The sequence below is a fragment of the Ovis canadensis genome, chromosome 18 (genome assembly GCF_042477335.2).
Source record: "Ovis canadensis isolate MfBH-ARS-UI-01 breed Bighorn chromosome 18, ARS-UI_OviCan_v2, whole genome shotgun sequence".
In the NCBI taxonomy this organism is placed as follows: domain Eukaryota; kingdom Metazoa; phylum Chordata; class Mammalia; order Artiodactyla; family Bovidae; genus Ovis; species Ovis canadensis.
The window spans coordinates 26,783,626-26,807,656 of record NC_091262.1 but is presented as its reverse complement, the minus strand read 5'-3'; the positions used below and the strand labels follow the sequence as shown (position 1 = coordinate 26,807,656).

Sequence of the window (24,031 nt, the reverse complement as noted above, 5' to 3'; positions counted from 1 at the left end):
CAGGCGGATCCTTTACCGTCTGAGCCACCAGGGAAGCCCAGGCACAGGCCAGCAGCTTTTTATGTATTGTACAGATCTGATACAGTTTCTATCAAGAAAACAAAGAACACAACACTGTCCGTACACAAAACGAAAGGCCAGGCCTTTGTTTCAAAACAAATGTCTGAGATGACAACAGGGAGAATGATCCAGTTAGAAGGCAAGCCAGCTGTGAACAAAATGTGACCAAGCAGATCTTTTTTGGGTCATGAAAGCTCTGACTGAAGAAAAACAAGGCCAGCAGAGAAAGAAAGCCAGGTTTCCAAACCATATCATATACACACCCATTGTCTGGGGGTTATGTCCTTGCTGAGAACACATTCCTTGGGGAAAATGTTTTGCCAAAGTAATTGGGCTTTAATCAGCCCAGCTTTTGCAAATCTGCCCCGTGCTCCAGGGTTAGCCTGAATTCACCACAACAGGTTGCGGGGGGGGGGGGGGGGGGCAGTTTTCTGTATTTCTTCCAGGAAACACAGAGTGAACTCTAGTTAAGTTTGAGAGCTGTATCATTAGCATCTCATTAATGACTCTAATCTCTCTGTAAGTGCAGAGAAGGCACAAAAATTCACCGCCTAAGCCACAAGCTGTAATTGCTGCTGTCCTTCTAAGCAGGGGGTGGGATGGGGGGCAGAAACAGGCCATGCTTTGTGGCTTCTCTCGAACAAAAGCCCCATTTGTTAATGAGGTTTCTTCATTTAGGGCAGGAGAAAACTTTTGGGTTATTATTAGGCCACAAATGAAGGCTTGTGTTTCATTTAACTGCCCCACTTAAGGAAGGAAACTTTGCTTTGGTAATTAAAGAATTATTTTTAACTGTTGAGGCTTCTGGATAACCTTGAATGAAGCCTCAAATGTGATGAGGCTTGGTGCCCCATCTGTAAATTTAACCAACTGGGGCGAACGATCCCAAAGACTTGGTCTAGCTCTAAGGATCTATGGTTTTGCTCATCTCACCGCCTTCCCCTCATAGAGTGTGTGTGCTCGGTTATGTCCGACTCTTTGCAGCCCCATGGAGTGCAGCCTACCAAGGCCTCCTCTGTTCACGGAATTTTCCAGAAAAGAATACTGGAGCAGGTTGCCATTCCCTTCTCCAGGGGGTCTTCTGGATGCAGGGATCCAACCTGCATCTTCTGCACTGGCAGGAGGATTCTTTACCACTGGGGCCACCTGGAAAGTGTCACCCTTCAAAATGCACATGTTAATGCTCCCTGTCCTTTCTAACCCTCAGGGTCTCTGGATACTGCTGGAGATCACAGCATCTCTGGTCATCCCCACCGTAGCTTCCGCAGAGGATCCCATCTATGGACTAGCATCTCCCCTCTGCCACCCATGGAAAAGAAAACAAAAGATAATGGCCTTTGTCAGTTTCATATGTTGAGTCATCATGTACCATCTGAGGTCGTCTCCTGGCTGAGTGAACAGCACAAATCATCACCCCAGAAGGAAGTTCATGGCTCCTGGAGAAGGGCAGCCCCATTGTGAAAGCTTTAAAACCCATGCTCGTAAAATGTGGTGAGGAAATTCATCTTTGAGGTTTACGGCCAACGAAATCTGTGATATCTCTTTTATGGATGCTTTTAATGTTCTCTGCAGAGCAATGAACCACTGACCCGGGGAAAGTGTGGTTGAGCTGCTTCCTGAGTGAAAACAAGAGGTGGTCATCGTGTGTCCCCCGTCAGTGGCCCTGCCCAGGCTGGTAAACCTAACCCCAGGCTCTAAGGGGTAGCTTATCCCAGAGTCTTCTCAAGAAGCCTGTTGTTGGTTGTCATTTAGTCACAAAGCCATGCCAACTCTTTGAGACCCCATGGACTGTAGCACAGTCCAGGCTCCTCTGTCCATGGGATTTCCCAGGCAAGAATTCTGGAGCAGGTTGCCATTTCCTTCACCAGGGATCTTCCTAACCCAGGGATTGAACCCACGTCTCCTGCATTAGCAGGTGGATTCTTTAACACTGAGCCACCGGGGAAGCCCCTGGCTACATACAAAATGAGATGGGTTCAGTTCCACCATCCAGGGCTTGGGGGCTTCCCTTTGGGCATTTGTCAGGGAAGGGCTGTGAGTAACCCCGGAATGACCACCTACCCTCGTGGATTCTCTGTCTGTGGTTGCCATGGAGACAACTAGGATGCTCTTTGGGAGCTCTTATGACATTTGCTCTCCTTGCTATTAGCTCTTGACTCTGAACCTGCCCACCATTCCCAGCACATACCTAAGCTCCCCAAGGAGCCTGGGTCAGCCCCTGGGGAGCCATGTGAGGTCCCCACGTGCCCTGAGCCAGCCCTTCCCTTGGCCTCTCTGCTCCTGTGTATCAGCCTGGCCTCTTGTTTCTGCTGCTCCCTAATTGCCCTGGACATACACTATCTCTGCCTGTAAGGATTGTTCCTGCAAAGTGAACAGAAACCTCGTGGCCAAGCTCCAAAACCCAATCATCCTGAATTTATCATCAGCTCCTCAGAAGAAAAAGGCCCCATGTCCCGCCCGAGCCACTCTCCTCCCAAGCATCCTGACTTCCTGACCTTGCCACATTCTGTTTCAAAACACTTCTCGCTCTGGCCGAACTGCAAAGGGCGAACACGTTTAATGAAGTTCGAGCTGACCCATTTTTCCTCCAAGCATCCCTTCACGTTTCTAGTCATGACAACGCTTTGTCTCCTCGTGAAGCCTGCCAGCTCGTAGTCCGGGAGTCAGCAGACCCTTCCTGCCCCTGGGAGGAGTCTTCGCAGGGGAAGCTGGGCTGAGCTGATGGAAGCTCCAGGTGTCATCCCCATGTGCCAGTCGGTCTGTGCCCAGCTGAGCCTTCAGGGCGGGAGCCCGGGCACGCAAGTCATCATCTGGAAGAATGACTGTGGTCCAAGAGTTCCAAAGAGCTCCCAGGATCCCAGGGAGACGCTGCTGACACCGAACTGTTCCACCTGAGACTCGGAAATAGGCTCAGTGACCTCCAGCGACAGGCTTAGACTCCGGTATCAAGAAGGACCCTCGAAACCAGTTAGTGCAGGGCTCAGAGGGGGCTCCTCTCTGCTAAAGATGCCTCACACAAGGACAAGATTTGAGGGAAAGCAAATATTGAGGACGGTCTTCTCTGGTGTCTCAGCGGTAAAGAATCCGCTTGCAATGCAGGAACCACAGGAGATGCAGGTTGGATCCCTGGGTCAGGAAGATCCCCTGGAGGAAGAAACGCAACCCACTCCAGTATTCTTGCCTGGAGAATCCTGTGGGTCGAGGACCCTGGTGGGCTACAGTCCATGGGGTCGCAAAGAGTCAGACACAACTGAGTGACTGAACACACACACTGACAGAGATGAAAGGAACTGGAAGGCTGTCTGTGGCCAGATCAACTTAAGCACCTTTCTGGTTAACTGAGTTATGCACTGGGTTTGTGAATTCATTGCTACCTCCTCTGAACATTTACTGCGTGCAGGAACCATGTTGAAAGCTCCTTGTGCCCTACCTGTGTCTTCCTCCAACCAACCTGTGTGCAAGGAATTATGATGAACCCTCTCTGTCAGGTGGAGATACTGAGGCTCAGAGCAGCTGGGATTCGCTGACATCACAGAGCTGGGGCACTGGGACGCTCCTGGGCTCACACGCTGGACCCCGCTGTTTTCACCACTGCACAAGCTCGTGACTGAACAAAGACTGTGACTTCAAATAAGTAAATAAAAACCAATTTCTCTGGGAAACACAAATCAAAACCACAATGAGAGACCATTTCATGCCAATTAGGACGGCTATTATAGAAAAGAAGGGTGGGGAGCTTCCTCGGTGATCTAGTGATTAGAAATCCGCCTGCCAGCACAGGGGACATGGGTTCGATCCCCAGTCCAGGAAGATCCCAGGCGTCACAAAGCAACTTAGCCAGTGCACCGCAACCACTGAGCCCACTCTCTGTGGCAAGAGAAGCAACCGCAATGAAAAGCCACACACAGCAATGAAGAGGTGCTCCCACTGGCCGCAACTGCAGAGAAAACTTGTGCACAGCAATGGAGACCCAGCACAGCTAGAAGTAAATACATCTTAAAAAAAAAAAAAGGTGAGGGTGAGGGGGATTTCCCTGGTTCCATCCGTTAAGGCTTCACTGTCAGAGTGCAGTGGCTGCGGGTTCAATCCCTGGTCAAGGAGCTAAGATCCTAAATCCCAGCCAAAGGAGACCAGAACATAAATAGAAGCAACATTGTAACAAATTCAATAAAGAGGTTTTTTTTTAACTGAACTTCAACTAGATTCGTCTTTAAGGATGAAAAAAAAAAAAAAAAACAAAAAAAAAAACAGAGACCAACAAGTATGGCCAGGAGGCAGAGAATTTGGAACCTTTCTGCACTGCAGTAAGAATGTTAAACAGTGTAGCCACTGTAGAAAACAGCATGGCTGTTTCCTGAAAAATTAAACATGGCATTTTCATTTGATCCAGAAATTCCACTTCTGTGTATACCCTCAAAAGAAGGGAAAGAAAGCACTCAAAGAGGTATCTGTATATACATGTGCATAGCAGCATTATACACAGGGGCCAAAAGCTAGAAAAAACCCAAGTGTCCACTGATGGATAAATGGATAAACAAACTGTGATACACATATTAATACAATGAAATATTATTCAGCCTAAAAAGGGAGGGAAATTCTGACACCTCGTACAATATGGATGAACCTTGAAGACATCATGCTCAGTGAAATAAGCCAGATACACAAAGGATAAAGGCTGTATGACTCCCCTTACACGAGGTCCCTAGAGCCATCAGATTCATCCAGACAGAAAGCAGAATGGTGGATGCCAGGGGCAGGGGAGGAGGGGAGTAGGGAGCTGCTGGTGGATGGGTGCAGAGCTTCGGTTTTACAAGATGAAAAAAGATCTGGAGACAGTGATGGTGGCTTCAGCACACCCTGAATGTGCTTAATGCCACCGAACGACATACTTTAAAATGGTAAATTTCACATTCCATGTTTTACCATAATGAAAACGGTTTTTTGAAAAAGATGCAAATGTTGTTTTGCCGTGTATATTTTACCACAATTTCTAAAAAAACGAAGCTCTCCATACTTTAAAAATGTGGGCCTGGGACTTCCCTGGTGGTACAGTGGTTAAGAATCCACCTTACAAGGTGGGAGACATGGGTTCAATCCCTAGTCCAGGAACTAAGATCCCACATGCTTCAGGACGACTGTGCCCAGGCGCCGTAACCACTGAGACGCTGTTGTTGTTCAGTTAGTCATGTCTGACTCTCTGCGGCAACGTGGACTGCAGCACGCCCAGCTCCTCTGTCCCTCACCACCTCCAGGAGCATGCTCAGACTCACCTCCACTGTGTCGGTGATGCCATCCAACCATCCTCCTCTGAGCCCACGTGCCACAAAAAAGGATCCCACGTGACATGCGCTGCAACAAAGACTCAATGCAGCCTAATTAATCAACTAATTAAAAGTGGGCCCACGAGGAGACGTGACCTCTGCTACCCCGAGAGTGGCTGACCCTGTTCCCCTCCCCGGCCTGCATCTGTGGCCACCAGGAGGCAGAGACTTGCTGGACATCCCCTGCGACAGGCGCTGCCCACTCAGGAACAGCCTGGAAAGCCGCTTCTCTGCTCTTCACAGCCTTCTTCTCCCTCTTTCTCCATCTTCTGCTCACGGCCGACTTGCCTCTTCCGCAGGCTTTGAGGATCTGAGAATGGGCGCCAGGGCTGAAAAGTTTGTGCAAAGCTGTGGAAAGGCTTCCTGAAGAGAGCCAGGGTGGCGAGTGTGGGCAAAAGAGGGTGCTGGCTCCCCTGCCGCACTGCACCCCGAGATGCCATCTCTCAGAAATACCCCCCCCAACCCCTTTCCACTCAAGTCTTTCCAGTCCGTGAACACAAATCCCTTTCCACTTCAGCTCTCTGGCACCATCTTGTGTTAGTTTTTAAACAGCTGCTGGGCTGCGCTTAGTCGCTCAGCCGTGTCTGACCCTTTGCAGTCCCATGGACTGTAGCCCACCAGGCTCCGCTGTCCATGGGGAGCCTCCAGGCAAGAATACTGGAGTGGGCTGCCATGCCCTCCTCCAGGGGATCTTCCCAACCCAGGGATCAAGCACAGGTCTCCCACATTGCAGGTGGATTTTTTACCATCTGCGCCACCAGAGAAGCCCAAGAACTCTGGAGTGGGTAGCCTATCTCTTCTCCAGGGGCTCTTCCAAACTCAGGAATCGAACCGGGGTCTCCTGCACTGCAGGTGAATTCTTTACCAGCTGAGCTACCGGGAAAGCTTTAAACAGCTACAAAGATTTAAAAAAAAAAAAAAACAAAAGATTTTTTTAAAAAAAGATTTTTTAAAGAACAAAACAGTTTTCTTATTTTCTTTTAAAAAAAATTTTTTTTTATTTTATATTGGAGTATAGCCAATTAACAATGTTATGGTAGTTTCAGGTGGACAGCAAAGGGACTCAGCTGTACATATACATGTAACCAATCTCTTCCAAACTCCCCTCCCATCTAGGCAATAACAAAATAGTTTTCTGAATTTTATTGAAGAAAAATTGTATAATATTCTATAATAACATAACAAAACAAGAGTAATACTAAATAATATTCTAGAAGATCAGCTTCACTGATTGTTTTAGCAGCAAGCAGTCAAAGCCTTTTTATCCTTGAGCATACTCATAAATATTTCAAAGATAACCTTAAATGTAGAAGTTGGTTTTACTCATCCTGCCTTTGACAGAGATACTACCTGTGAAATAAAAAGGAAGGTATGTTTTATGTTTAAAGTTCTATCAGGAATTCGAACAGCACGCGGCCGGGGCGCCCCGGCCCTCCCCCGCTCTGCCCCCGGATCCAGACGACCTAGGAGCCGCGGGGCCACAAGCCCAAAACACCAAGGAGGTGGGGGCCCCGCGAGCCGGGCTCCACCGCCCGCCGGCCGGCCTGCTCTTGGGCACATCCCGTCCGCTTGCTCGCCCGAGACATGGAATCCTGAAGGAGGGCCGAGCTCTTCAGAAGACCACACACCGGCTGTTAAGAAAGACCCCCTTCTGCCACCTGGCAAGAGAAATCTGTGTTCAGTTCACTCGCGGTGTGGACTTCCGTTGGCAAGCCCGGGCCCTGTTGGCCCTACAAGAGGCGGCAGAACGTTTTGATTGTTTGTTTGTTTGTTTTTCAGAACGTTTCTAGTTCATCTCTTCCAGGATGCCTATCTCCTCGCCTTACACGCCGGCCGCGTCGCTCTTCCCGAAGGATGTGCAGCTGGCCCGAGGATCCGAGGCATCCAGAAAGGGCTGGGCTGAGCTCTGGCCACCCGCCCTGAGTCTCTACTTAATACCACAGTCTCTGCCTGTAGACAGGACCAGATCCACCGAGTATAAGGTCTTGCCTGGACTTGCTCTCTCTGAGCAGAGCGAGCGAGTTGCTTTCGTAGTTTTTTTTTTTTTTTAAGAAGACTGCATGGCTTTCCTCTGTAACAGAGGTAATATATGAGAGAATCAACACATTCCAGAAATCCTGAGAACAATTTTCAGATGAAAAGACTCTAAGGTTGACTTCACTTTGCAGATTATTCATGTGACTGATGATTTGGAAGACATCAGATTTTCTAGGTTATGGGTGAAAAGGATATTTACTGATTACTTTAAATCTTCTTGTACCAATTAAATTTTTTTACCATATATATATTTACTTTTATTTAAAACATGATGGAAAAAAATAAGAGAAGACCAGTCAGTTGCATGGAAGCACCTGGAGCATCCAGCGTGTAAATCTCTGTCCTTCAGACTGACTTCATCATTAACGGCAGAAGCAAGTTTGTATGTAGACTGTACTTGTCAACAGATTATACAGCTTTTCAAAAACTCAATTGGGATGAAAACAGAAAATTGTTAAGGTTTGATGTTCTGGCTCCTTCTGGTAAATTCCTGCCAAAATCATTCAGAAATTCCAACTTGTAGAATTTATTTTATTCTTTATTTGCAAATCATAGAAGATGTATCAAAATTTATACTTCAGAATTTTTCATTCCAGGATTTTAAAGAGCCTTTTCAATGTTTTTACAGGTATTTTCATAACTTCCTTGTGGAGAGATAATAAAAATAATTCTTAATGAGAAAAATTTGAAGCAAAGTTACTATTATACATAGATTATACTAGATTCTTTATATTATACTATACATAGATTCTTTGTGTGTTAGCATTAAACTCTTCATTTGGACTCTGCCAACAGACACAGTTTAAACAAGAGAACTGAGGGATGTATCTTTGCCTCCAGTGGAGTAGAGTATGAGCCAATAAAATCCTTGCCCTTCTCTTGTAACTGAAAGCAGTTTAAGAGACTTCCATGGAAATAGGAAGTGCCACCTGAAGACGTTTAGATATTGTGTGTGATGAAAATGATTAGTGAGGGTGGGTACCAATAACAATGCGTCAGCCAACTAAATTCAAACTAAAGGGAAGGACCAAGTTCTGTAGTTTGATAAATTTTAACCCTTTGGAAAAACCTTTTCCTGTTCGACATCAACTCTTTAATGGTAACGTTGGAATAAAGCTGATCTATGAATGTATTTTTAAAAATAAAGTTTTATCAGAGCCAGAAAAGGAACAGTGTAAGTAAAGGATATTATAAACCCTCATCTTTACCTGGTCCCTCAGCTCCACACACTCTTCACCAGACGATAGAAGGACTGTTGTGTTCACATTAAGCAAAGGCAGCCCAGGGACGCTCCTTAATGGCTGACTCTGACCCTACAGACCTACAGGTCTATGCAGTGGGTTATGCTGCTAAAACCAAACCTGATTCCTCAGAGGGGAAGAAGAGGAAGGAAGAGAAATCCATCATTGGTTAATCTAGTAAAACTGCTTCATCTAGCAAGATCTAACATCAGGATGGTAAGCGCCTGCCCCTCGGCAGGTTCCTGAGCCTTTCTTATTCTGCTGGAATTGCAGACAAAGCTGCCCTCACTCCACAAGGCAATCGAGAAACGAAGGATGCCTCTGGGGACTTCCCTGGCGGTCCAGCAGTTAAGAATCCGCCTTGCCAGATGAATGGATAAGGAAGCTGTGGTACGTATACACAATGGAATATTACTCAGCCATAAAAATGAATGCTTTTGAGTCAGTTCTAATGAGATGGATGAAACAGGAGCCTGTTATACAGAGTGAAGAAAGTCAGAAAGAGAAACACCAATACAGCATGTTAATGCATATACACGGAATTTACAAAGATGGTAACGACAATCCTACGTGCAAGACAGCAAAAGAGACACAGATGTAAATAACAGACTTTTGGACTCTGTGGAAGGCGAGGGTTGGATGATTTGTGAGAAGAGCATTGAAACGTGTATATTACCATATGTGAAACAGATGACCAGTGCAAGTTCAATGCATGAAGCAGGGCACCCAAAGCCAGCGCCCAGGGACAACCTAGGATAGGATGGGGAGGGAGGTGGGGGGACTGAGAACGGGGGACACATGTGCGCCTGAGTCATGTCGATGTCTGGAAAAACCAGCACAATACTGTCAAGTAATTAGCCTCCAATTAAAATAAATATATTTTTTTTAATCTGCCTTGCAATGCAGGGGACAAAGGTTCAATCCCTGCTTGGGGAATTAAAATCCCACATGCTGCACAGTGAGGCCAAAAGAAATAAAATATAAAGTTGTTTCTGGCAAACCACACAGGAAAAAAAGCACCGCTTTGGAGTTACAATCCCACCTCGGGTTACCGGTGTCACTGAGAGGGCTTTAAAACATCTGCTTTACTCACAGGAGACCCTAAGCTGCAGGGAGCCTCACACACTTGGATTTTGTTCTCGAGATCCAGACCTTTTTCCACTGACCGACTTCCCCATGCCTGTGGAGTTCAAACAGAAAAGAGGGGCCAAAGGACAGGACCCCGGGAGAGGGAAGGAAGCTGGGGCCTTTCACATTTGCAGCCAAGCGATAGCCAATATATATTTAATGTATAAAAGTAAACCCTTACAATGTGAAGTAAAGAAAAGTCTCCAAAGGAAAAAAACACCACTTCCCCAGCGAGGAGGAATGCAGACAGAGGCCTCGTTTTTTTTTCTTTTCTCTTATGTCCCTGTCACATCTGTCATCCCTGCAGTAAAAGGAATCGGGCTTGGAGGTCAGAAGAGCTGCAGTTAACTCCTGACTGACCACGGGATTTTTGGCAGAAACTGATGCTTGTGGCCTGTGATTTATTGACTGAAGCACTCCAGTCAATAACATTTCGAGACCCTGATGCAGGGAAAGATTGAGAGCAGGAGAAGAAGGGGGAGACAGGGGAAGAGACGGTTGGATGGCACCATCGACTCAGTGGACATGAATCTGGGCAAACTCCAGGAGATAGTGAAGGACAGAGGAGCCTGGTGGGCTGCAGTCCATGGGGTTGCAGAGAGTTGAACACAACGTAGCGACTGAACGGCAGCAACAACAAAAGACAAGTTAACATGTCTCTAGTCAATAATGTGTTATGGCCAGCCGGAGTCTCTGTGTGACTCTGGACAGCTTCGGCAGCAGCTCTGGGCCCCAAAGACCTCATCGTGACCCCAAGGTTAACAACACCAGCCTTGGGGGACTGACCTGAACACAAGAGAAGTGCCCCTAAAACAGAGGCTGGCCCAGGCAGGGGCTCAACAAATGAAGCTGGCATCTTGATGGTGGGAGGATGATGGCCAGCCTACTGCTCCCTCCTCCTGGATCGCCATCCTCCCAGACACAAGCCTGCCTCCTTTTCCAACTGGCCGGCATGTTAACTTTGCAGCAATGACACGGAAAGTGTTAGTTGCTCAGTCGTATCTGACTCTTTGCAACCTCATGGATTGTGCATGGGATTCTCCAGACAAGAATACTGGAATAGGACGCCATTTCCTTCTCCAGGGGATCTTCCTGAACCGAGGATCAAACCCAGGTCTCTTGAATTGCGGGCAGATCCTTTACCATCTGAGCCCTCATTGAGAACTTCCTATGTGCCAAGTGCTGTGCATTAAATTATCTCACTTAATCCTTATGAAGGTACTCATCATAGCTATTGATAATACTCAACTTTTCAGATAAGGAAGCAGGTTCAGAGAGGTTGGTTAATGTATTAGAGTAGGCTGACTGCTGTCACAAATAACCCCAACACTTCAGTGACTTAACATGATGAAGGCTTCCCTCTCCTCCATGTTATTGTGGGCAGAGGGCATGGGATGAGGGATTCATGAGACGTTGTTCAAGGACCCAGGCTCCTTCTATACTGTGACTCCACCAGCTCCTGTACCCATGTCCACCTCTGGCTTCTCCGCATCTAACTGGTAGGCGAGGAGGAGAGAGTGAGAAAACCCACGTCTCTTACCTACCTCGATGCAAGGAGACACATGGCACTTCTGCTCTCACTCCACCAGGTAAAACTAATCCCTTTGCCCCACCAACATGCAATGGGCTGGGAAATACTGTACTGGTGTTCCCAGGAGGAAGAGAGCAGAGATAGATACTGACAAGCAAAAGTAGTTTCTACCACAAAGAACTCGCCTAAAGTCAGACAGTTGATGAGAACAGACATGAGATGTGACCCCCTCTATCATCTAGGGCAGTGCAGCAGTTTTAAAACAGAGCCCCCAAATTCTCTACCATTCCTCCAATCATGAGTTGACGTCAATGCTAAATCTGGGCTATGTTAGTCCTCGGCCAATAGAATAGAGCAAAAATGACAATATAACTGTGTCCAGGCCCTCCAGACATCTACTTCCTACCTCCTGGGATGCTCCCTCTGGGAACCCAGCTGCCGTGCTATAAGGAAGCCCAAACTAGTCTATTCAAGAGACCTCATAGAGGGCTTCCCTGGTGGTCCAGGGGTGAAGAATCCGCCTGCCAGGGCAGGGAACACAGGCTTGAGCCCTGGCCCAGGAGGATCCCCCATGCCTTGGAGTGACTAGACCCATGTGCCCCCGCTGCTGAGCCCACGTGCTGCAACTGCTGAAGCCCGTGTACCCAGAGCCTGCACTCTGCAACAAGAAAAGCCACTGCAAGGAAGAGCAGCCCCGCTTGCTGCAACTAAAGAAGCCCACATAGAAAAGAGGACCCAGTGCAGTCATAAAAACTGAACCAAAGTGATCGTACGGAGGAGTCACTTGCTCTGTGGGAGAGGTCCAGTCATCATCTAGAATCAGACTAGACGTGTGAGTGAAGATGCTACCTCTCTGACTGGTATGAGGTGGTCCCTCGTGGTAGCTTTGATTTTCATTTTCTCATAACTAGTGATGCTGAGCATCTTTTCATGTGCGTGTTGGCCATCTGTGTGTCTTCTTTGGAGAAATGAAATAGTACTGAGCCATAAAAAGGAAAGAAACGATGCCATTTGTAGCACACTGATGCAACTAGAGATGATCACACTGAGTGAAGGAAGTCAGAAAAAGAAAGACAAACCCCACATGACATCACTCACACGTGGAACCTGAACGCTGACACCGATGAGCCCACCTATGAAACAGAAACGGACTCACAGACAACAGACTGGAGGTTCCAAGGGGGAGTGGCAGGGGGAGAATCAATCAGGAGTTTGGGATTAGCAGATGCAAACTACTCTGTATAGAATGGATGGACACACAGGCCTATTGGAGTAGCACGGGCTTCCCTGGTGGCCCACCGAGCAGTAAACAGGTTCAATCCCTGGGTGGGAAGGAGCCCCTGGAGGAGGAAGTGGCAACCCAGCCCAGTATTCTTCTCTGGGAAATCCCATGGACAGAGGAGCCTGGCGGGCTACAGTCTGTGGGGTCGCAAAGAGTCAGATGGGACAGAGTGACTCAGCACATATACCCTGTATAGCACAGGGAACTATATTCAATATCCTGTGATACACCATTATGGAAAAAAAAATAAGAAAAAGAATATATGCATATATGCATAACGGAATCCCTTTGCTGTGCAGTAGAAATTAACACAACATTGTAAATCAACATTTTAAATGACTCACCTTCTGCTGCTAATCACTAAGCCCCACCAACCTCTGTGTACCGCTGTCCCTTCACTGCCAGGAAAATGATATTTGGTCCACACTGAAGCTGGGTGGCTCTGCAAATCCTAGAGGACCTTGTGGCTGTTCCAGTACGTCCTTGCTTATTTATTTTATATACACAAGTGTGTATCTGATAATCCTATACTCCTAATTTACCCCTCCACTTTCCCCTTGAGTAATCATCAACTTGTTTTCTATGTTTGTGGATTTGTTTCTGTTCTAAAAATAAGGTCATCTCTATCACTTTATGGATTACACAGATAAGTGATATCATTATTTGTCTTTGTCTGACTTACTTCACTTCCTATGATGATCTCTAGGGTCGTGCATTTTGCTTGTTGAATTTTTTTTTTAATGAAAATATACAGACATTGAATTCCACCATAGGTTAACTAGCTATTTGGTGTTAGTTCCAGCATTTATATGTTATATATGTGGAAATACTGCTGAAATCCTAAAATCCGACGATATAAATGAACATGTACAGTACAATCACTTCTTTAATTTCACGTGCTTACACTCTATTGTTTTTTTAAATGTTTATTTTTGAAGCACCAAAATAACTATTTTGTCATGTAACAGCTAAGCAGTATCCCTAGATAAAGAAAATGTATAAAACTGCAGCTTCTGTGGATGAGGGGATGAGGCCAGAGTCCAGCTATTCAGCCTCCTCATCCCTCTCTCCTGACTTCCTGGCTTCTGCTGGAGACCCTGGGGCTCCATGGGACGCAGTCAGTTCAGTTCAGTTCAGTTCAGTCATTCAGTAGTGTCCAACTCTTTGCGACCCCATGGACTGCAGCACACCAGGCCTCCCTGTCCACCACCAGCTCCCAGAGCTTGCTGAAACTCATATCCATTGAGTCGGTGATGCCATCCAACCATCTCATCCTCTGTTGTCCCCTTCTCCTCCCACCTTCAATCTTCCCCAGCATCAGGGGCTTTTCCAAGGAGTCAGCTCTTCACATCAGGTGGCCAAAGTACTGGAGTTTCAGCTTCAGCATCAGTCCTTCCAGTGAATATTCAGGACTGATTTCCTTTAGGATGGACTGATTGGATCTCCTTGAAGTCCAAGGGACTCTCAAGACCCTTCTCCAACACCACAGTTCAAAAGTATCAATTCTTCGGCGCTCAGCTTTCTTCACAGTCCAACTCTCACATCCATACATGGCTACTGGAAAAACCATAGCCTTGACTAGACGGACATTTGTTGGCAAAGTAATGTCTCTGCTTTTTTTTTTTTTATGTCTCTGCTTTATAATATGCTGTCTAGGTTGGTCATAACTTTTCTTCCAAGGAGTAAATGCCTTTTAATTTCATGGCTGCAGTCACCATCTGCAGTTATTTTGGAGCCCAAGAAAATAAAGTCTGTCACTGTTTCCACTGTTTCCCCATCTATTTGCCATGAGGGGATGGGACCAGATGCCATGATCTTAGTTTTCTGAATGTTGGGCTTTAAGCCAAATTTTTCACTCTCCTCTTTCACTCTCATCAAGAGGCTCTTTAGTTCTTCGGTTTCTGCCACAAGGGTGAACGCAATATTGTTCAGAAATTAATCTGCATATTCAAGATCGAACACTAGAGGGCGCGCCGCTGAGTGTCTGCTGAGCTTTCCATTCATTATTCAGTTTGTGCCCAGGATGATAAAGATGCCTGTTGCAAACCCCTTTTTTTATTATTTATTTATTGGGAGGGGGAAGCTGCTCTGCCCAACAGACAGGATCTTAGTTCCCCGACCAGGGATAGAACCCAGGTCCCCTGTACTGCAAGGTGGAATCTTAACCACTGGATCCTGAGAGAAATCCCAGTATCTAAAGAATCCATTTTCAGAACATAAAGTTTAATTTCTTTTGGAAATACAGGTCTCCATTGAAAAACACTGAAAAACAAAAGTTGTAGAATGCCTAGGAAAATTAAACATTTGAGTAAAACCATCCTTCAAGAGATCAGACTTCTGCAAACCTCACATCAGAAAACAGCTTAAAAATATATTCAGTGAGAAAGCAATACACACGGGCCTTTATGAGGTATAAAACATGCACAAGCTCAGAGAATAATTTTTTTTAAACATAATAAAATAATTATATTAATTCTTCAAACATAATGACACCATCTCATTAAGCCTAAATCAACTTAAAGGTCAACAATGCGTAATCTAGGTAGGCATAAAATGTATTATGTCAATGATTAAACCATTCTCTCCTTTTTCTTATCTCTATCCTATTAACACTAAAAACACTAGAACCTGCTATATTTTATATGATAACGAACAAATTTAAAAGGTAGCAAATTTTCTTAAGGTTATTTCTGATTTTAAAAAAAATAGTAATAATAACCCAAACTCCTCAGACACCTAATTCACTGACATTTTATCACATTCCACAGTGTGTATCCCAGGAGATCAGCATTGTAAGGAAAGGGCTGTAAGGAAGACTCTATGGGAATAAAGAGAAATAGTCCACGATAAAACATGCCAGTTACATAATAGCCAGGAACTACCCTAGACATGTTGTCAGTATTAAGGAGCTGAGCCTGTATGAGCCCCAGTGGAGAAAAATTCACTTAGCATTCAGCTATGCCAGGTCCCAGGAATACAGATGTGAACAAAACACCAAAAATCCCTGCCTGCATGGAACTTACATCCTCGTGAAGGTAGACAGTTAATTATTAAGTTGACTGCAAGCACGATGAAGATAAAGTAAATTAGGGGAGATGGGGAAAAGACTGTGAAGGGCTTCCCTGATGGTCCAGTGGTTAAGACTCTGTGCTCCCCATGCAGGGGGCCTGGGTTCGATCCCTGGTCAGGAAAATGCTGACCACGTGCTCCAACTAGGACCTGGTGCAGCCAGAAAAATAAATATTTTTTTAAAAGACTGTGAGAGTAGGTAGGAGTGTTGGGATTTACAAGTTTAAATTGGGGGCCAGGGCGAGGGGAGCCTATTCCAGGAAGAGAGAATGAAATGTAAATGGCCCCAAGGCAAGTGCAAGGAATAGGAAGAGGATCAGTTTGGCAAGAACAGAGTGATTAAAATGGAAAATCATGGGGACACCAAGTCAGAGGGATAAGACAGAATCGGGTGGGGGATACAGTGAGGGCAGTGCAGTGGACTGCAAGGACTGGGGCTTTATTCTGAGGGAGACGGGCTGCCAGTGTTTGGCTTATAAGGAAAAGAATAGCATCATCAGACTTAATGTTCTAACGGGATGACTTAACTGAGGTGAGACAGGCTATAGGAGCAAGGGTACAAGAAAGCATATTTTAAAATACAGGCAAGAAATACTAGTGGCTGGGTAATAGCATGGTAACTCAGCATGATTTTAGACTATTCGTCCTGATGGTCACAAGTATACGCTCTGGCTGTTAATAAATACAGTTGTTTGAAGACACATTTGGAATGACCAGAAACAAACAGGAAAAGAAAAAGATTTGACATTTGGAAAAAAGGGAATCACATGAGGTGAGGTCCACGTGCATATGGCTCCTGCCTTTGCTCACTCCCCAGTGTGTCTGGCATGGCAGACAGAGTCAGGCCGAGCCTGGAGATTTGTTGGTCCGTGGAATCACGGAAGAAGTTCAAGGGCTGCAAAAGCAACTGGTTAGTGAATGGAAGAACTCACAGAATTCCACAAAATGGAGGAAGCCACAGAGGACGTAAACTCAAACTCTCCATTGAAACCCTTTTCAAATTATGGGCTGACCCTATAATGTGTAGGGCACATGTGTAGGGCAAGACTAAAAAGAGCCCAGGAGGAAACAGCTGGAAGAACTAAAGAGCCGAGCTGAGGTTTCAGCACATGCCTACTACAGGGAAAACTGTTTGTAGATCACGTCCTCCCAAGATAGAAGAGCTTTTCATCGAAACTTCATGAAGACCACACGTAGGAATAAAGACCACCTCCCAGGACAAAGGTATTCACTTGAAACGCAGTGGTAAAATTAAAACAGACCTCCCCTAACAAGTGCAAAATCAACCCTCCAAAAGATTCAGTTCAGTTCAGTTCAGTTGCTCTTAAAGTAATTGCCAGGCTGGATGAAGCACTAACTGAAATCAAGACTGCCAACAGAAATATCAATAACCTCAGATATGCAGATGACACCACCCTTATGGCAGAAAATGAAGAGGAACTAAAGAGCCTCTTGATGAAGGTGAACCAGGAGAGTGAAAAAGCTGACTTAAAACTCAACATTCAAAAAACTTAAGATGATGGCATCTGGTCCCATCCCTTCATGACAAATAGATGTGGAAACAATGGAAACAGTGACAGACTTTATTTTCTTGGGCTCCAAAATCACTGCAGATGGTGACTGCAGTCATGAAATTAAAAGATGCTTGCTCCTTAGAAGAAAAGTTATGACCAACCTAGACAGCATATTCAAAAGCAGAGACATTACTTTGCTAACAAATGTCCATCTAGTCAAAGCTATAGTTTTTCCAGTAGTCATATATGGATGTGAGAGTTGAACCATAAAGAAGGCTGAGCACCAAAGAACTGATACTTTTGAACTGTGGTGTTAGAGAAGACTCTTGAGAGTCCCTTGGACTGCAAGGAGATCCAACCAGTCCATCCTAAAGGAAATCAATCCTGAAAATTCATTAGAAGGAGTGATGCTGAAGGGAAGCTCCAATACCTTGGCCATCTGATGCAAAGAGTTGACTCCTTGGAAAAGACCTTGATGCTGGGAAACACTGGGGGCAGGAGGAGAAGTGGACGGCAGAGGATGAGATGGTTGGATGGCATCACTGACTCAATGGATATGAGTTTGAGTGAACTCCGGGAGCTGGTGATGGACAGGGAAGCCTGGCTGGCGTGCTGCAGTCCACGGGATCACAAAGAGTCGGATACAACTGAGTGACTGAACAACAATAACAAAGTAATTTCCCTGTCTTCTAAAACAAAACCCAACATTCTTCAAAGGCGGAAGACAGAGTTGAGATTCTCTACAGTACATCCTCCACAAAGTCCAGCATCAATAAGAAAAATTATTAGACAGGTGAAAACAAAAAAAAATGAGATATAATAATAAGATAAATAATAAAAATAAGAGATTTAATTAAATCTAAATAAGAAACTAATTCCAAGATGACTCAGAAGTTGGGATTAGTAGACAAGAACTTTAAATTAGCTACCATAATCGCTCCCTGGTGGTCCAGCGGTTGGGATTTGGCAGTTTCACGGCCATGACGAAGGTTTGATCCCCTCCCAGGTGGCACTAATGGTAAAGAACCTGCCTGCCAATGTGAGGGACAGAAGAGACACAAGTTTGATCCCTGGGTCAGGGCGATTCTCTGGTTTGATCCCTGGGTCAGGGCGATTCTCTGGAGGAGAGAATGGCAACCCGCTCCAGTATTCTTGCCTGGACAGTTCCACAGACAGAGGAGCCTGGCGGGCTACAGTCCACAGGGTCGCAAAAAGTCAGATACAACTAAAGCAACCTAGTACACATAAATATGTTCAAAGACTTAAAGAACAATATGATCACAATGAATGGACAAATTAAAATATGAGCAAAGAAATGGAAAATCTAAAAAGCAACCAAATGAAAATTCTAGAACTGAAAAATGCAAAATCTGAAATTGAAAAAACAGGAACCACTGAATAGTTTCCGTGTAGACTGGCTATAACGGAAGGAATCATCATGATCCTGAAAATCAGTCAACAGGAATCACACAAGCCACAGTTTGAGAGTATTCACCAAGTTCCCAGAATAATCAATAAAAGGGAGTCATACAGAACCAGTGGAGAATTTAATCGTCATGACCATTCCTAGGTCTAAAGAGGCGAGGGGATGGGGTATCAGACCCAGAGAGGGCTGTAGGAGGAATGCCAGCACTCTCCTGCCCCTGATCTTTTCCCACACCTTCCAGTGGTCCAACCAAGCAGAAGCTCAGGGGCATGGGAGTCAGCTGGTTCCATGTGCAAAAATGCCAGGGCCAAAGCAGGCTGGGGGAAACGGAGGCTGGATCTAGAGGGGAAACAGGGAATATCTAGATCACACATCTAAATATATCCCAGTAGATTTAAAAGACAAAGGAAGACTTCCCTGTGGCTAAGAATCCACCTGCCAATGCAGGGGACAGGAGTTCAATCCCTGGTCCAGGAAGACCCCACATGCCACAGGCAACTAAATCTGTGTGCCACAGCTATTGATCACTCGCTCTAGAGCCCTTGAGCCCCAACTCCTGACGCCCACAAGCCCTGGAGCTCGTGCTCTGCAACAAGAGAAACCACCGCAGTGGGAAGCCCGAGCACGGCAACTAGAGAGCCGCCCCCTGCTCGCCACAACTAGAGAGAAGTCTGCTCAGAGCAACAAAGACTCAGCGCAGCCAAAAATTGAAAAAGATTTAATTAATTTTAAAACAATAAATAAAAGCCAAAAAAAGAAACACTCCAGCATAAATCCTAGGTCACTTACAAAGGAATAAAACTCACACTGCCCAGAGTTCCCTGGTGGTGCAGAGGTTAAAAGCGTCTGCCTGCAATGTGGGAGACGTGGGTTCAATCCCTGGGTTGGGAAGATCCCCTGGAGAAGGAAATGGCAACCCACTCCAGTATTCTTGCCTGGAGAATCCCATGGATGGAGGAGCCTGGCGGGCTACAGTCCACGGGTGGCAAAAAGTAGGACACGACTGAGTGACTTCACCTTCACTTTCCTGCAGCAATAGCAGGAAGTCCCAAAAGACAATACAGTAATATCTTCTCAATTTTTAGCAGCAAGGGTGCAAACATTTTTCAACCTAGGTAAAAGGTTTTTCATGTGTAAAGGCAGCAGAAAGTTATTCTCAGATGTCTAAGGATTAAAAAACATATCCTGCATGTTGCTTTGTGAAAAAGTTACTTGGCCAACTAAGGCCAAGTGTATATATATATATGTGTGTGTGTGTGTGTGTGTGTGTGTGTGTATGTGTGTGTGTATATACACTAAGGCCAGCTGAAAGAAAAGTCAAAATTAAGAACTCAAAAACAGAATTTGTGGTATAAAATTATTTCTGTAATGATTCAATTACACAAGGAAGGGCTTATGCATTAAAATTATCTTTTTCTTTTTTAATTTACAGTGGAACAACATAAGACAGATGATGTATGCATCAAATCCACAGCCTGCTCCTAGGATGGGAGGGAAGAGTGAGAGGCTTAGAATCTGCACGGAGACAGGAAGCTTGAAGAAATGGTCCAATGTTATGTAGGATCTTCCTTGCCTCTGCTGGACACCAGACTCACCATCCCATTAGATTATGTCCTATTGGATGGAATCTGGAGCTTGGGGCAAGGCTTGGCCCTGCGTGCTTTGCTCAAGTGTTTCCATTCTGGATCCAATCCTCCCCCACTGCTATATCCTTCACCCTGCAAAGCATCCACTATCCGATTTGATTCCCTGAAACATCCAACTTACTGTCTTTCCCACGACTTTCTGAAAATGGCTAAACTTCTCAGAGGACTGAGACACAGTGCAAAGAATCACTGAATAATCTTCACAAAAACCTAGTGCTAATAAGGAATCACATGATAGCTAATTTCATTGCAAAGTAACTTGAGAAATGATTTTTCTCATTGAGTGAAGGAAAAAAAATCTGGTAGAATATATGTCAGACCAGTAACAAAGATTATCTCTCAGTTCAGTTCAGTCGCTCAGTCGTGTCCAACTCTCTGCGACCCCATGAATCACAGCACGCCAGGCCTCCCTGTCCATCACCAACTCCTGGAGTACACCCAAACTCATGTCCATCAAGTCGGTGATGCCATCCAGCCATCTCATCCTCTGTCGTTCCCTTCTCCTCCTGCCCCCAATCCCTCTCAGCATCAGAGTCTTTTCCAATGAGTCAACTCTTCGCATGAGGTGGCCAAAGTACTGGAGTTTCAGCTTCAGCATCATTCCTTCCAAAGAACACCCAGGACTGATCTCCTTTAAAATGGACTGGTTGGATCTCCTTGCAGTCCAAGGGACTCTCAAGAGTCTTCTCCAACACCACAGTTCAAAAGCATCAATTCTTCGGCGCTCAGCCTTCTTCACAGTCCAACTCTCACATCCATACATGACTACTGGAAAAACCATAGCCCTGACCATAGACGGACCTTTGTTGGCAAAGTAATGCCTCTGCTTTTCAATATGCTATCTAGGTTGGTCATAACTTTTCTTCCAAGGAGTAAGAGTCTTTTAATTTCATGGCTGCAATCACCATCTGCAGTGATTTTGGAGCCCAAACAAATAAAATCTGACACTGTTTCCCCATCTATTTCCCATGAAGTGATGGGACCAGATGCCATGATCTTCGTTTTCTGAATGTTGAGCTTTAAGCCAACTTTTTCACTCTCCTCTTTCACTTTCATCAAGAGGCTTTTTAGTTCCTCTTCACTTTCTGCCATAAGGGTGGTGTCATCTGCATATCTGAGGTTACTGATATTTCTCCCGGCAATCTTGATTCCAGCTTGTGCTTCTTCCAGTCCAGCATTTCTCATGATGTACTCGGCATATAAGTTAAATAAGCAGGGTGAGAATATACAGCCTTGACATACTCCTTTTCTTATTTGGAACCAGTCTGTTGTTCCATGTCCAGTTCTAACTGTTGCTTCCTGACCTGCATATAGGTTTCTCAAGAGGCAGGTCACGTGGTCTGGTATTCCCATCTCTCTCAGAATTTTCCACAGTTTATTGTGATCCACACAGTCAAAGGCTTTGGCATAGTCAATGAAGCAAAAGTATATGTTTTTCTGGAACTCTTGCTTTTCCCATGATCCAGCGGATGTTGGCAATTTGATCTCTGGTTCCTCTGCCTTTTCTAAAACCAGCTTGAACATCTGGAAGTTCACGGTTCACATATTGCTGAAGCCTGGCTTGGAGAATTTTGAGCATTACTTTACTAGCATGTGAGATAAGTACAGTTGTGCGGTAGTCTGAGCATTGTTTGGCATTGCCTTTCTATGGGATTGGAATGAAAATTGACCTTTTCCAGTCCTGTGGCCACTGCTGAGTTTTCCAAATTTGCTGGCATATTGAGTGCAGCACTTTCACAGCATCATCTTTCAGGATTTGAAATACCTAGGGGTTGGATTGTGGCCAATTTGGACTTTCTACATTAACAACAGCAATTCTATAATTTTTTAAAATTTTTTACAACAATCATGCTATATACTTAAACTAGAAAAGTATTTAAAGAAATCATTTTAAAATAAAATAAAGTTCTCTGTGCTGTACAGTATTTTTAATCATTTCAGTCGTGTCCGACTCTTTGCAACCCATGGACTGTAGCCCCCAGGCTCCTTGATTCATGGGATTCTCCAGGCAAGAATATTGGAGTGGGTAGCCATTCCTTGTCTTGTCTTATGATGTCTTCATCTCATTTTAGAATCATAGAAAGAATCTGAATAATTTTCCCTTATGCCCTTGGGAATGGTTTCCACTCAGTGAAACAGGCTTCCCTGGTGGCTCAGATGGTAAAGCATCTGCCTGCAATGCAGGAGACCTGGGTTCACTCCCTGGATTGGGAAGATCCCCTGCAGAAGGGAAAGGCTACCCACTCCAGTATTCTGGCCTGGAGAATTCCATGGACAGAGGAGCCTGGTGGGCTACAGCCCATGGGGTCACAAAGAATTGGACACGATTGAGTGACTTGAAAAAAAAGGAGTTCACCAGTGAAGCCTTTGAAGCCTTCAATGCCTGGGCCTCTCTTTGTGGGAAGTTCTCTGATTACTAATCTCTTCACTTGTTATAGGTATATTCAGATTATAGATATATTTCAGATTTTCTACTTCTTGTCAGTTTTAGTGGTTTTTAATCTTACTAAGAATTTTCCCAATTCCTCTGCTGCTGCTGTTGCTAAGTCGCTTCAGCCGTGTCCGACTCTGTTCGACCCCATAGACTGCAGCCCTCCAGGCTCCCCTGTCCCTGGAATTCTCCAGCCAAGAACACTGGAGTGGGTTGCCATTTCCTTCTCCAATGCATGAAAGTGAAAAGTGAAAGTGAAGTCACTCAGTCGTGTCTGACTCTTCGCTACCCCATGGACTACAGCCTACCAGGCTCCTCCGTCCATGGGATTTTCCAGGCAAGAGTACCGGAGTGGGTCACCTTTGCCCTCTCACCCAATTCATCTAGTTTATCTAATTTATAGGGATACAATTGTTCATAGTACCTCCTTTCAGATTCACTTTTTATTTCTGTAAGATCACTCATAACATGTCTTCTTTCTTTCCTGATTCTAGTAATTTGAGCTCTTTCTCCTTTTTTTTTTTAATCAATCTCGCTATAGGTTTGTGGATTTTATAATTATATTAATGAGATTAGAAATCAACATTTTCACTCCATGGGAAACAGGCCCAAGGGTAAAATTTAAGAAGTCACGTAAAAGCCTCAGGATGATCTGTTTGTACCGTAAGTGTCAGTATTAACACATTATTCATTTTTACTTTGCTACTGAAAAGGGTTAGGAACAATGAAAGAGCCTGAACAGTAGTATAGAATACGGTACCTCTCAGACGGTGGCATCTAATAGCCGTTCCCCACAAAGGTAACCAGAGATCATGCAGACGTTCCCAGTTCTAGGTCTGCAGAAGGACATGTCAGGGACAGCCGTGCAGAAAGCAGGGAGCCTCTCCAAGAAAAATGGGGTCATTTCAAAGGGACGCAAAAGCCAACATAAAGGGTCCTCATTGGCTATAGATGGTACAGTGTGAATATCAAAGGCCTCAAGGGCTTCACATGAATCAACTCAGTTGATCCTTACATCAACCCTGCGAGTTATCTCCAGACTAGAGACAGAGAAAGTGAAACACAGAAAGAGGTTAAAAGTCACTTGGCCCCGCGACCCGCAACTACCGAGCCCAAGTGCCGCAAGTACTGAAGCCCGCCCCTAGACTCCCGAGCTCCGCAGCAAGAGAAGCCAGGGACTCCCCGGTGGTCGGCTGGTTAAGAGTCTGCCTGCCAGCGCAGGGGGCATGGATCTGATCCCCGCTCCCGGAAGACTCCACGTGCCGCAGAGCAACTGAGCCCGTGCACCGCAACTGCTGAGCCTGCCTGCGCCCTCGAGTCCCGGCTCCACAAGAAAGGGCGCCGC

General features: G+C 45.4%; 1 protein-coding gene and 1 non-coding gene across 3 annotated transcripts in view; one reads left to right on the top strand and one right to left on the bottom strand.

Annotated features, from left to right (window-relative positions):
• The window catches only part of FAM174B (family with sequence similarity 174 member B), a 143,422-nt gene that overhangs the window by 91,511 nt on the left and 27,880 nt on the right, over window positions 1-24,031 (bottom strand). The window lies entirely within an intron of this gene.
• TRNAG-CCC (transfer RNA glycine (anticodon CCC)) lies at window positions 15,720-15,792 on the top strand. Its single transcript has one exon. It is a non-coding gene; the product is annotated as a tRNA-Gly (tRNA).